General features: G+C 38.0%; 1 protein-coding gene across 1 annotated transcript in view; it reads right to left on the bottom strand.

Moving 5' to 3' along the window:
* Positions 1 to 4,518, bottom strand: part of MEIOB (meiosis specific with OB-fold) — a 53,413-nt gene extending 48,895 nt beyond the window's left edge. The window contains exon 1 of the mRNA XM_021006496.2: positions 4,385 to 4,518. The gene's annotated coding sequence lies outside the window, so the exon portion shown is untranslated. The remainder of the gene's footprint in view (positions 1 to 4,384) is intronic.
* Positions 4,519 to 15,347: the final 10,829 nt, after the last annotated feature.

Raw genomic sequence — 15,347 nt, 5'->3', positions numbered from 1 at the left:
ATGTTTAAAAAGTATTTTCTTTAGGAAAATTCTTTAATATTAATAATGTTATTTATATTATTAATTATGTAACCCATTCTCTGGAAAATGTTCATTCAACCACAAATATAATCAAGAAGAAAACAATGAAGAGATGCCTTTGTATTTTTATATAGCATAATTACATACTAAAATTGATCTCTTACTATCCAAAAACAATAATTTAGCAATTTGGGAGTATCATGAAAATTTAGTTTCAGATAAGGGACAATTCAGTGGGCCATTTGTTAAGAAAAAATGTTTCATGAAACTTAAAGCAATATAAAGATATTATAATTTAAATAATATAAAATCTTTTTAAAAAATACAACAAAACCACATTTATAGGACCTTCATTCTTTGCATTCAGTGACACCAAAGGCCAAATTATACCCTGGATATACATAGAGATGGATAGTACACTAATATGTGGACATTTAAAAAGAATTTATATATCTAGATTGTAAGCTCCATTAAAATAATAATTATGTCTTATCCATCTTTGTATCATCCATATGGTACCTTGCAATACTACGTATTCAATATATATTTTGTGAGAAGAATAAAATAAAGGGTGCTTTTGGTTACCCTTTATACTCATTATATTTTATACACTCATTTTACTGTGGTTCAACTGTAGTGAAAATATTAGCTTTACCAAACTAACATGTGTGGTTACTTTTTCACTTTCTAAACCACAGATTTTTCAGGGAGGACCATTTATTTATTGTCAAGTCTATATGAATAAGCCCTCTGAGAACATTATCATTGTAGGCTTCTTTACCAGAGAATTCCCTATGGCATGAGTACCATTTAAATGGTGTCACAGTCTTCAGCATAGGCTTTTTGATGCTAGAGAAAAATGACTAGGTAGTAAGTATTTCTAAGTTTCTTGCCCTGTGTGAAATCTTTCTGGGAGGAAGGTCAGATTGGTCTGATAATGACTGCATTGTCCATTTTCACTCTGAAATCCCTAGCACCTTCCAAACCTATCATTTTATAAGGTCATAGAACTGAAAGTAGATTTGTGAATCTGTTGCTGGATTTTCTGGAGTGGAAACATTAGATGCATATTCTATATTCATTTTTTAAAAAAATCTGCCACTGACCTTCTGGGGCTTAGTAGCTTACCTTTTTGGGGGGGAGGCAGGGGGAAAGGAGGCAGTTGGGGTTAAGTGACTTGCCTAAGGTCAGTAGCTAGTAAGCTTCAAGTGTCTAAAGCTGGATTTGAACTCAGGTCCTCCTGACTTCAAGGCTGGAGCTCTAAACACTGCACCACCTAGCTGCCTCATTAATTCACTTTCTTGAAGGTGGGGGTTAGAACTCACAAAGTCCCTTCCAGGTTTATGATTTTATGATTTAGTGAACCTAAAACATATACTTATATGTTCAAGTGTATAATATGATAGCCACAAAAAATACATAATGGTTTGTAACTTGTAGACATTCTAGAAATAGAGAAAAAGGTTAATCAAAGAATACTGACTCAGTTCTATGCTATAGTGTAATAACTATGAAATATTTGAAATGTTTTTAAAGTAAATTTTATTTACAATTTGAGATTAACATAAGATTGATGGCATCAACTACTTAACTAAATAATATTTAAGCAGACAACTAATTTCACTTTTGTGTTTTTATTATTTGAACAATTTGCATCTCCTGTCTCTTAGTATGGATGGTTCCCAAAGAACTCAACGGACATACTAGTTAGTCTTTTCCCCTTCATTTTTCAATGAAGCACCAGGCCAAAATCCTGTGGAGGACCTCCCTTTCGCAGGATTCTCCATAACTGAAGGAAAGCAGTATGATAGAGAAGAAAGGAGTGTTGAGTTTGAAGCCAGAGGCCCTTAGTACAAATCCCAGCTCTGTCACTTAGTTTGTAAAGCAATCAGAAATTTCTAAGATTCATGTTCAAATATGTCTTTGTAAAATTTACCTTTGGTGCTTTTCTCATAAAATCACAGCATCTTAGAATTGGAAAGAACCTCGGAGACTATTTGGTCCAACCGGTAACTGAACAAGAATTCCCTCTACAACAACCAATAACTGGTCATCTAGCTTTTGTTTAAATTGGGGGGGAGACCACTACCTCTTGAAATTGCCCCTACTACTTTTGGATAGCTCTGCTTGCTTTTTTTTTCTTAATTAATTTATTTTTAGTTTTCAACATTCATTTCCATAAGATTTTGAGTTTTAAATTTTCTTCCCTTCCCTCTCCTCCCCATTCTACAAGATGACATGTAATCTGATATATGCTCTACTTATACATTCATATTAAGCATATTTTCACATTAGTCATGATGTAAAAAAGAATTAGAACTAATGGGAGAAACCAAAAGAAAGAAGAAACAAAACAAAACAACAAAAGAAAAGGAGAGCAAGTAGTATGCTTCCATCTGCATTCAGATTCAATAGTTCTTTCTCTGGATATGGATATAATTTTCCATTGTGAGTCTTTCGGAGTTGTCTTAGATCCTTGCATTACTGGGAAGAGCTAAGTTGGATAGCTCTAATAGTTAGGATGTTTTTCCTGATTGCAATTCTAAATTTGCCTCTTTGCACCTCCCACCCATTACTTCTGGTTCTGCCTTCTGGGGCAAGCAGAAAAAGTGTAATCCCTCTTCTACAAAATAGCCCTTTAAAAACTTGAAGACAGCTATCATTTTCCCCAAATAGTTTCTTCTCCAGGATAAACATCCTGACTTCTTTCAGCCAATCATCTTTTTACATGAGAGGCACTTCACCATGCTGGCTTCCTTTCTCTGGATCAGAGGTTCTTAGCCGTTTGTGTCAAACATCTGGTGAAGTCTAAGAATATCTTAGAATGTTTTTGAAAGCATAAAATAAAATACACGAGATTACAAAGGAAGCCAATTATATTGACAATTATCAAAATACCCCTTTTCAAGAAAAGTTTATCATCCCTAGGTTAAGAACCTTTTTTCTAGTTGTCCTTCAGTTTATCAACATACTTTCTAAAATGTGACTCCCACAACTAATTACTCCAGATTTGGTTTCATCAGGGTAGAGTACTATCACCTCCCTAGTCTTGGACATCTTTTAAAATGCAGCCTAAAATCATATTAGCTTTTTTTTTTTAAGCTGCCATACCACACTACTGACTCATATTGAATTTACAATCCATGAAAAAACCCAACAAAAACCCTAGATTTTTTTCAGAGGAACTGTAATCTAGTCATAGCTTCCCTATCTTGTAGTTGTAAAGTTGAATTTTGTAAGATGTAAGATTTATGCTTATTCTATTAAGTTTCATCTTTTTAGGAAGTAGTGTGTGACAATGGAAAGATTACCTGTTCTGGAGTAAAAAGCCCTGAGCCCAAACCTCATCCCAGAGTCTTACAAAGAAAACTAATCATATTAAAAAAAAATATTGCTATTAAAGATCAAGGATCTCCTGAAATCTGGACCCCAAGAGAGAATGGAAGAATCTAGGGATCATAAATCAAAATGAGGAAACTCAGCCAGAAAGTTTAAATGATTTGACTAAAGCCACACAGCTAACCCTAATTATTTGAACCCAGGTCCTCTTACTCCCAGACCTGTATGCTTCTCACTACAGCATGTTAGTCAACAGGGACCAGACTAGTAGTCCTCCTTTATTAGGACCCCTCCTCACCAGCAGTCTTATTCACAGCTTGGGGAAGGGTAAAGGTAGGGGACACTTAGGCCTGTAGTCTCAAACTTCTTGGAGACTTCCTCTATCTTGTCATTTAACTGAGAAAGGGCCTGAGACCCCGAGTGAGGAGTGGCCTCTGAGCCCACACTGGCTATTAGTTGCTGGAGAGGATTTCTAACCCAGGTCCCCAGACTCGGAAACCCCTGCTCTCTCCGCACCACGAGGCCCCAGAACTCTGCTACCCCTCCCCCACCCCTTCCTGCACGTGCCTCCTTTTCTTCTCTTTAAACTCAGAGTGCTGCAGTCAGTGTATTGCGTTCAATACTGAGGGTCAGGGACCAAATCTTATTTATCTTTGTCCCTCACGGAGGAGCTAAGAGCTAGCACAGCTCACTGCACGCAGTAGGCATTTAACAAATGAATGGGTGAACAGAATCCCATAGCTTCCTATAAAATTTCCAGGGTCCATGGGCTGGCCCTGGGGTCATATTTACTGATAAACTTAAATGAATAGAGTCCTGCTCTTAAACACCCCATCGTGTTATCGTCTGTCAGTAGAGACACTGAGGGCAAAGACGAGGCTACCCGCCCAAGGCCTGCTCCTCTCCCCCTTGTGACTGAAAAAGGCCTTCTCTAAGGAGGGCGGGCGGCTCTGAGCTGAGAACCCCGCCCTCGCTCGTACCCTCCCCTGTAACTTCGCCTCCTTCGAAGTAAGGTCGCACCCACCCCTGCCAGTTTCGGCCTCCAGCTCCGGGCCGGGCAGATGGGGCAGGGGGTGCTAGTGTGGAGAAACGCCAGCGGCGAAGGCAGCAGTAGCAGCAACCTCTTCCCGCCTTCTCCGAGGCTCGCGACCAGCATACGCCCCGCGTACCACTTCCCGCGTCCTGAGCCTCGCGAGACTTTGAGCCCTCTTCCTCCCCCACCCCCCACGACCCGCGCGCCTGTGCGCATGTATGTTGGCGCTTTGCGCGCCTCGCTACGGGCCTCGGTTGAGGTCCCTGAGTGGTCTGCGACCCGCTAAGTGGGAACCTGTCTTAGTCACCTCATTTCTCTTCTCCAGTTTTTTGGGAAGTTGGGCTGGGTAGCACTGAAGCTTTAGCATTTATTTCTGTGAGGAGGAAGCCCCAAGGAATCAGGGCAGATGGGGGGCGGGAGGGAGGAGAGAGTCATGACCAAAGGTCTCCACCCTCTGCCCCGATTCACCTCAGGGGAATTAAACCTCAGCGTAGCCCAGGGGAGGCTTCCCCCCCCCCATGCACCTCAAGGGAATCAGAGGCAGCAAAAGGGGAGAGGAGGGAATGGGAATGCCAGCTCACCTAATTCCTGACTGCGGTGACAGACCTTGAACAGCAACTTGAAAGCATGTGAAAAGATTTTAGATTGAATTCTTGAGTTAGTCAACATTTTCAAGTGGAAGCTACTTTTTTAACAAATAAAAAGGGAAGAAACAGAATAAACGAACGTAGAAGGGCAGTAGTACACTCAGTGGCTGCAGGGGCAATTAGGCCCGGGAAGTATGTCAGTGTTGTACCACAAAGGATTTTCTACTAGGCATTGGGCTTGAATAAATCGTTATCTTCAAGATTCATAAGACCTTTTGTATTGAATAGAGGGTTGGATTTGAAATCAGGAAGAGCAGAGTTCAAAGGTTGTCTCAGACACAAGCTGGGTGACCCTCACTCAACCTTGGTTTTCTCATGGAGAGAAATAGGATTATAATAAAGCCGACCTCATAGGGTTGTTGGGGAGATCAAATGAGATAACATGTAAAGTGCTTTTGCAAACCTTAAAGTGCTATATAAATACTAGCTATTTCATTTAATCAACAGAAACATTGGTGAATTCTCTATTATAAAGTCTTTGGTATTCACTGCTATTAAGAGAGGGTCTCTGTTCTATGGTGCTCTCAAATGCAGAAGTTGGTTGTGATCATTTAGGTCACTCCCCTTCTAGCTATATGTAAATTAGGTATTTATAGTGGAAGTAAATTCAAGATATTTAACTACTGTGTGCTTCAGTAGGGGCTTCTTTTAGCTTGTTTTTCAATTCAATTGATCAATAAGCATTTATCGATGTGCTATGACTATCTTTTAGGTCCTGGAGATACTACCAAAACAACTCCAAAACAGTTCTTGCTATCAAAGAGTTTACCTTCTATCAACCAGAAATTTTCTGTGCATATTTTAATGTATTTAATATCTGACTTTAAATCATGTAAAATTGAAAAAAAATTGCCATTCAATGCCTTTAATGATACCATTTGACAATATTTTAGCTATATTATATTTACTATGTTAAAATATATTTTAATACTATATTAATAATCAGAGGGCAGAGAACTTATATTCTTTAATGAGTCAGATCTACTACATTTGTCGCTAACTGAATACATGAGGGCCACCTAGGTGGCACAGTGGATAGTGTGCCAGGCTTGAATTCAAATATTCCTCAGATAGTAGCTGTGCGACCTTGGGCAAGTCACTTAACCCTGTTTGCCTCAGTTCCTCATCTGTAAAATGAGCTAGAGAAGGAAATGACAAACCGCTACACTATCTTTGCCAATAAAACTCCAAAAGATGTCATAAAGAGTTGGGCACAGCTGAAACTGAATACATATGAAACTAGTGTAGAGTTATTGACAATACCTTTAAAAAATCAGCCCTGATATTGTAAAACCAGACTTTGAAACAGTATTGCAAAAGATTTGCCAGAGACAAGTTTTGTCTAATAATATTACCAGGATATAGGCTTTAAAACAGCAGTTTTAAATTTTGTACAATGGGATAAATTGTTTATTGTTAAAAATGGCACTTTTGAGGGATTAAATTTTTTCTCTTAATTTATATTTAAATTCATGGGAAGCATATTTTAAGAAGGAATAACAGTTAAATATTTATTTCATTATTTTTCATATTCATTGCAATAAATTAATTTTTGCTGAAAACTACTTCTGAAATTAAACAGGCATAATCAGTCTTACCAGCTCACAACAGGCTTTTTACAAAAATCATTATGCTTCAATGCACATTGTTTGATTCCTTAGAATAGCTTAAAAGAGTAAAATTGTTTTATTATAATAATGAATTAGGACCCCTTGATGTGTAAAGAACTCATTTCTTTTTTTTTTTGTAACAATACTATGAAATTGTTTTTGTTCTGAACAGTAGAATTGACTTGTCAATATAGTTTGCTTGTACATGAACAGAAATAAGGAGGAGAAATATCTAGCTCTTTCGACTTGATAAAGAAGTTAAGGGTGACTGAACAAAGGTCAGGGCTGAAATAGCTTCCATGTATGGCTAAAGAAATGGTTATCAGGCTCTATCTGTCACTTCTTTGAAACATGCCAGCTGCCAAATAATCAACACAAGAGCATGTGCATATCCAACCATAAAGGCAATATGGAAAAATCTATGGAAATACACTGTGCATGTACTGGTAATAATGGATATATATAAAACTTGAGGCAATTATTTATAATGAATTATGACAACCTTTTCCATGTTAAAAATTATAATTATAAACATCTTTTTTTCTAAAAGTTAATTCTACAGTTATATCTGTTCCTCTCTGGATCTCAAATGTCAAGATATTTTAGATTCATTCCTACTGTATAACTTCAGTTCCCCACAATATAAGTGTATTAAATATTATATCATTTGATAAAAACGATAAAAATTCAACTGGGTTGTAGCTAATGTTTATGCAAAAGTTCCTATTAAGAAAAAACAATGTAACTGAAGTGTAAGTGGTAGTAACTTCCTGAGTGGAGTGTGAGGACCCAAGTTGGGAAGCTGAAACATCTATGTGTGGAGGGAATATTCAAGGGAATAAGGTGAAACAATTTAGGAAAAAGAAACAGCTGTAAAGAAAAAAGAGGCTACTTTAGAGGAAGTGAGTTCAGAAAATAGGAGAAAGTTTAGCACAGAAGAATATAAATGGCTTAAAACATAACTAGGAAAGGCTGAAAACAGGAACAGCTTTAAGTGCCAACCAGGAGCATGTGTACTCTGAAAACGGAGTTTTTGGGACAAAATCTAGGGAAACTGAAGCGTCAGAGTTTGGGTAACTAAAAGGAAAACATGTTCAACATAGAGCAGTGGGCTGGTTCTGCCACCTAGACAGTGAAGGCTTTGCTTCCTTAGTAACCAAGGAAACAGGGGAAAATAATTAGCATTAGACTGGGAATAGAAGTGTGACCTAGGGGCAGCTAAGTGGAACAGATGGATAGAACTCTGGGCCTGGCTTCAGGAAGATCTGAGTTCAAATCAAATTAGACAATAGCTGTGTGACTTTGGGCAAGTCACTTAACCTTTATTTGCCTTAGTTTTGTCCATTGTAAATTGGGCATCTACCTCCTAGGGTTGCTATGAGGATCAAATGAGGTAATATTTGTAAAATGCTTACCACAGTACCTAACACATAGTAAGTGCTTGATAAATGCTTGTTTCCTTTCTTCCTAGATAGTGAAGACAACAGCAGCTTTTTGTGTGTTAACCTGTGACAAGCTAAAGTGTATAAGGAGACCATACTTGAAATTTCTTACTTGTGTGCAGTTGTATTGAAATAAAGTAATTTTTATGTTAAAGATATCTGACTGTACACATACTAAAAAAGATACTGTGGGGGAGTGGTACTTTAGAAGTAAGAGGAAAAGTTATGAACCCAAGGGTATAGTGTTTGGAGGGACCTTTTCTTTTTATTTTCTTGAATGGTAGCAGTAAAACTGGGCAGGAAGAGCCATCGTTTAGGAACTGTCCTGGATAGAATTAATCATAACTTCTGTTAAAGATGTAGTGGGTATCCTCTGGATGCCCTCATTTCCCTCTCCCATTTGGAGAAATCAATATTGTCACCATTGGTTAGACTAATTCATAGCTTCACCAAAAACATATTAGTGTACTTGTCTTTCTACAATCCTTCCAACATTGACTGTTCCCATTTTTTGTCTGCCAATTTGTAGGGTGTGTAGTAAAACCTCAGAGTTGTTTTAATTTATCTTACTATTAGCAATTTGGAGCATATTTTCAAATATATCTCTATTGGCTTATCTCTTTGTTAACTCTCAAAGTATTCAAAGGTAATCTGACAGGCATATGCTGAACCATACTTGGAAATCACCAAAAAGTGAAAAATTCTCTCCTTGACTCTGATTTCTTGAACCCGTAAATTCATAAGACCAGAAACCCACTGTTAATGAAGATGGAATTCATTATCAATATCAAATAGCATAGAAAAAATGTAAATAGACATTTAAAAAATGCATAGCCAGGCTATCAGCCCTGTACTAATCACTCTCTCCTCCTTTTTCTATCTTGACCTTTTGGTGAACCAGTTCAGCTCTACATTGTTCTCTTCTTTTGACTCTCTTTCCTTATTATCATATCACCTCTTAAGCCCTGGTGAGCCTTAGCCTTGAATAACTCCCAACATCCTTTGCCTTTGCTCCTACACACAAGCTGCTGAATGAAGGTGGAGAAAATCATGCAACTGTTCTGACTGGGTCCACTATGAATTTATGTTACATAACCACAACTGAGTCCTCATTGCTAACTAGGAACTCCTACACCTTCCTTATCAACTCACTCTTCCACTCACCATAGCAGCTCTTCCACACCTTTTCATCCGTCAAACTTCCTATGGCTCCTCTTCCCCCACCCTCTCAATTGAGAAACTTGCCTCATATTTTACTGAAAAAAATTGAGGACATTCATTGAGAACTCCCTCTTCTCCCCTTTTCCTCATCTTATATCACTCAGATGCCTTCTGTCACTATTGCCTCCTTCACTCTAGTCTCATAGGATAACCCTAACTCCTTGCCAAGGTAAACCCATCTACCTGCACATTCTATCCTATCTCCTTCAGCAGATTATCCCTTCTATCATCTCCACTTTATCGCTTATCTTCAATCTTTCTGTATACTGGCCCCTTCCCTACTGCTTACAAACATTCTCATGTTTTCCCCAACCTCAAAAAACCCTCCCTTGATCCTTCCATTTCTGCTAACTTTCAGCCTGTATTTCTTTTGCCATTTGTGATTGAGCTGTTTTCTACAATAGGTACTTCCACTTCCTTTTCTCTCATTCTTAATTCTCTATAGTCTGGTTTCTGAGCTCATTATTCAACTGAAACTGCTTTTCTCCAGAGTTACCAATTATCTCTCCATTGCCAAATCCAATGGCCTATTCTCAGTCCTCATCTTTATTGACCTTTCTAGAGTCTTTGACACTGTTGATCACCCTCTTCTTAGTACTCTTTTCTCTCTAGTTTTTTGAATCACCACTCTCTCCTGGTTCTCCTACCAGACTGCTCCATCTCAGTCTTCTTTGCTGGATCTCCATCCAGAACATCCACTAACCATGGATATCACACAGAGCTCTATCCTGGGCCCTATTCTTTTCTCCCTCTATACTGCTTCCTTTGGTGATCAAGGCCACTCCCGTGGATTTAATTATCATCCATATGCTAATGATTCTCAGATCTACTCATACAGCTCTAACTGATCTCATCTCTTAACTTCCAGACTTGTATCTCCAGCTGCCTTTCAGACATCTCAAATCGGATGTTCAGCAAATACTTTAAAATCAATGTATCCAAAATGGAACTCATTATTTTTCCTCTTAAACTTTCCCCATTTCTAAAATACCCTATCACTGTCAAAAGCACCACTACCCTCTCAGTAACCTAGGCTTGCAACCTAGGTGTCATCCTCGACTCCTCACTCTCTGTCATTCCCTCTCGCCCCATATCCAGTCTGTTGTCAAAGCCTGTTGATTTGCAGCATCCATCAAATACACCTCCCTCTCTCCTCTGATACTGTTACCTCTTGGTGAAGGCCCTCACCACCCCACTCCTGGACTGTAGCAATAGCCTGCTGGTTAGCTGGCCTGCCACAAGTCTCCCACCTCTTCAATCCATCATCTATTCAGCTAGCAAAGTGATTTTTCTAAAGCATAGGCTCCTGACCCTGTCATACACATACACTATCCTCCCACCTTCCCTTCGCCTCAATAAACTCTTTTCTTGTTCAGTCATTCAGTCTTGTTCAACTTTTTAGGACACCATGGACCATAGCAAGCCAGGCCCTTCTGTACTCCAGGTCCTGGAATGCTATGGTTCATGAGGTCACAAAGAGTCATGGTTCCCTATTACCTCCAGGATCAAATGCAAAATCCTCTGGTGTTCAAGGCCCTTCCTTCATAATCCTCCCCACCCCCCACTTCACCTTTTCAACTTATACCCCACCTTCACCTCCACTCCGCATACTATTATAGATCCGGTGACTCTGGCTTCCTTGTTGTTCTTTGAACAAGGCATTCCATCTCTTGGCTCTGTATGTTTTCTCTGACTGTCTCTCATGCCTGGAATGCTCTCTCTCATCTCATCTCCTGGCTTCCCTGGCTTCCTTCAATTCCAAGCTAAAATCCCACCTTTTACAGAAAGCCTTTTTTTGACTCCTTTAATTCTAGTGTCTTCCCTCTGTTGATTATTTCCTATTTATCCTATATAAAGCTTATTTGTATATATTTATTTGCATATTGTCTCTCCCATTAAATGGTGTGCTCCTTTTTTTTTTCTATTTTTTTCCTTGGCTGGGCAATGGGATTAAGTGACTTGCCCAGCGTCACACAGCTAGTAAATGTCAAATGTCTGAAGCTGGATTTGAACTCGGGTCCGCCTGACTCCAGGGCCAGTGCTTTATCCGCTGCGCCACCTAGCTGCCCCTGGTGTGCTCCTTGAAGGCAAAGACTGGCTTTTGCCTAGTGCTTAGCATAGTGCCTATAATAGAGTAGGTATTTAATAAATGCTAATTTAGGGGCAGCTCGGTAGTGTACTGGATAGAGCACTGGTCCTAGAGCCAGGAGGGCCTGAGTTCAAATCTGATCTTAGACATGTTTTAGCTGTGTGACCCTGGGCCAGTCACTTAACCCCAATTGCCTCAAAAACAAAAAATTACTGACTGGCTAACTACCTATTATTTCATAATTATTTAACAAAAGGAAAACACAAATCTGTACGAAGAAACAAACTTTTTCCTGAAATGGCAATTAAGTAGAAATTTATCTTATGCCTCTTTGCAAAACAGATAAGTCACATCCTTTACCTATTTTCAACTATACAAAGGATTTTTACAAATGATGGCATTCAAATGGACAAGTTGTATGACAAACCTTTATAAAAGCAAAGATATCAGTGTGTCTTTGGATTATAATTGAAGCTACTATCCTCTCTGTTTTTCATGTTCTTCATCTCATGTGAGAAAATTCATTGTTCTTGAACACTGAACTGTGTCTGCCATGCTAAGTAAAGATTCTGATTTTGTCAAAACTGTGAATCATGTTTGCAACTTGTAATCATTTACTAATTTGCATCTGGAACATCAAGCTCTGCTTATGCAACTATCTTTTCACTTCTCAAATCCAGGTGCTAAGCCACATCAAAAGAGCAGAATGGAAAGTCAATGAACTTTAAAACACTTTTATTATAAACTTAATAACCATCAATAAAGACAAAACCAAATAAACATATAAAACAAGGAGCAAAATTTTATATAAAACTTTTGGTATTTAACAGGGTAGAACCAAACAAATTAACAGAAAAGAAACAAGAAATGTGTGTTACCTGTATCTAGCTCAAGCTAGCCTGGGATTCTGCTACCTTTGACTTTGGTTCTTGTTTGTTTTTTTAAATTTTTTTAGTTGTTAATGTGTATACATTTCTGGTTCTTCTGATTTCACTTTCCATTACTTAATATAGTTTTAAGCATATTTATTTGTGTAACTGGGGAGCACAGAATATGCTCAGAGCTTCCCTGCCTGCATACATTTGGTCATGTCTTTTTAGCTTAGCACTTGGGCGCTTTGGGGATGATGAGGCTTCTAAGCTGCTTTTGGTTGGCTTTATATGATGCAGAGCTGAAGGACCTAAGTGCTTAGGAGATGACAAAACAATCCCCTTATTGGTCCTTAAGCAAGAAGAGCCAATTACTAAGTAGGCAATGAGGGGATTGTCTTGGCTTGGATGTTTCTTTGCAGAAGCCATAAATATTCTGTCTTCTCACTGTTCCTCCAGTGTGCTTCTCTCTCTCTCTCTCTCTCTCTCTCTCTCTCTCTCTCTCTCTCTCTCTCTCTCTCTCTCTCTCTCTCTCTCTCTTTCTCCTTTGTGAGATGTTTCCTCTTCTTCCTTTCTTCCTCTCCTCCCACCTTTGGAAGGGTTATACACTTTATCAATAAAAATTCACATTTATATAGTGTTTTGAGGTTTGCAAAGCCCTTTCCTCACAACGACCCTGTAAAGTAGGTAGTGCAAATTTTATTATTCCTGTTTTATAGTTGAGTAAATGAAGGCTCTGAGAAGTCGTGATTTGCCCATGATCACAAAGCTAGAAGGTAAGTATCTGAGGTGGGATTTGGACTCGGGTCTCCAGATTTGAAGTCTAGAGATCTACCACTCAAGTTTTATTGACTGGGGCTTTATATGTTATTCGTTTCCTCTGTCTTATATTAATAACTATATAGGCTTCTTTAATTTGGACTTTCCTTTTTTCAAAGATGAGAGCCTCACTTTGGGATTATTTTATTCAGAGCTCCTTTTCCTTATCTGTTCCCTCTTCCTTTTTTTCTCCCTTTGTTTTTCTAAAACATTCTTCTGAAAAGTTTGTGGTTTAGCTAATACAGTACTCAGAAGGGTCTCACATAGCTAGTAATTGGTTTATCTTGATCAGAGAAGTGTGAATTGTTTTAAGCACTTGTATTTTTTGGCTGAGAGGCTTGGCTGTTAGACTTCCTTGAAATGAATGCCTTTTTCTGCAGACTTTTCAGACTTCTTTTCAACTGTGTATCTCTGGCCTTGAAACAGTATGCTGACTTTTGCTGGCTAGATAATTCTGGATTCATGACCTACGCTTCTTACTTTTGTATATGTTATATTCCAAATTGTCTGATCATCCTTTGTCTTTCTTGGGGACCATCTAATGTGACCCTGATTAATTTCCTTGGCAAGAGATTTCTATTTCTTGGCATCTTAAAATATATTTTCTTTATATTATAGTTGTAATTTCATTATAATGTGTCTAGAAATTTTGAATCTGGTATACCTTCTATTTCATAGGATTATAAGTTAGATCTGGAAGTAATCGTAGAGGCCATCTAGTCCAATCCCCTAACCTTATAGATGAGGAAACTAGAGTCCAAAGAGGTGAAATGATTTGTCCAAGGCTGCACAGAGTAAGTGGAAGAGCTGATATTCAAACTCTGGTCCTTTAACTTCAAATCCAGTGTACTTACCTGTCCTCTAACTTCAAATCCAGCATACTTATCTGTATATCATGCTGCATCCCTCTATAGCTATTGTTTTTCCTAATTTGGGGAAGCTTTCTCTAATGGTTTCCTGGGATATCATGTTTAGATGCTTCTATTTTTCAATTTTCTGGGTATCAGCAATTCTGATGGTTTTGAATTGTGATCTTCCAGGATCATTTGATTCTAAATGTTTTCCAATTCCTTGGACAATTCGGTGATTTTCTGTGATTATTTCCTCCAGTTAAATCTGCAGTGGCTGTAATTCCATATTCTATTGTATGAAGTCTATTGTTAATTGAGTCTATTGTTTTCTATTATCATAACTACATTGGTCATTTTCTTCATTATTTCTTTCTGATCTTTTAAAAGTATCTTTTCATTCTAGTTTGAATTTATCCCACTTCTCACTTTCTTCAGTCCTCTTTTTTGTTTTGTTTTGTAATTTTTCTTACTAGTGCTAATTTTTGTTTAATTGCTTTGAGTATATTATTTCTCCATTTGATGAGATGTCTTCTTTTTTCATCTCTGTAGTTTCTGGTACTTTAGTGATTCACTTGCCCCGTGGCATTTTATTTTATTTTATTTTATTTATTTTACTCATATTCTTTGTTGGTTGATATAACTTTCTTATATGTTTTTCTAGCTGTTTTTCTTCTCTTTAATGTTTCTCTTTGTTGGTTTTTTAGAGGGTAAGGAACCTCACTCTCTTCCTCCATCTCATTTTACCATATTGACTAGAAAAGCAAGGACAGTAAACTTTTAAATGTTTACATTTATAAATAAGATTTTAGTATGTCATCAATCCAGAAACCATTTGTGAAGTAAAGAGAAGGTTTCGTGTGTTATTATTATTATGTATCAATATGCATACTGTGGGCAGCCACTAAACAGATGTGTACTCTTTCCATTATACTTGAAACTTAAGAATTATTCAATGTAAAAAAAAACCAAACAAAAACCAACAACTGGAAATACACCAACTCAGTGACCAGATATAAGACAATAATAGTTCTGAAGCAAGTTTGACTAAATCAGGAAAGCTTGGGAAAAGTGGATCATGAGGAGAAATTTGTAGTCCAATTCTTCAGTCCTAGCTTGTTAAATTTGGATTCTGGGGTAACTGAGGACAGGACATCCTGAGTGCCCCAGTTCTTATTGCTGAGATGAGGAGAGGAAGAGGACAAGTCGTTGATAAGGAGTATCAAGTCTTGGTGCTGACAGTACTTCTCAGCATGGTCTGTTGTCATAAACATAGCTCAGTGATATGCCAAATGATGTACCTGTATCTCTACTGAAACACTGTCTTGACATTTTCTTCTGGGCAAAATGTCTCTACCACTCAGCCAGATCTACTCTGCTTACTACAAACCTATAGTGGTGACTTCTGC

This window comes from Phascolarctos cinereus, unplaced genomic scaffold (genome assembly GCF_003287225.1).
Source record: "Phascolarctos cinereus isolate Bilbo 61053 unplaced genomic scaffold, phaCin_HiC Scaffold_4;HRSCAF=312, whole genome shotgun sequence".
Classification (NCBI taxonomy): domain Eukaryota; kingdom Metazoa; phylum Chordata; class Mammalia; order Diprotodontia; family Phascolarctidae; genus Phascolarctos; species Phascolarctos cinereus.
Note: the sequence above shows the minus strand (reverse complement) of the source record. Positions and strands in the feature narration are given on the sequence as shown.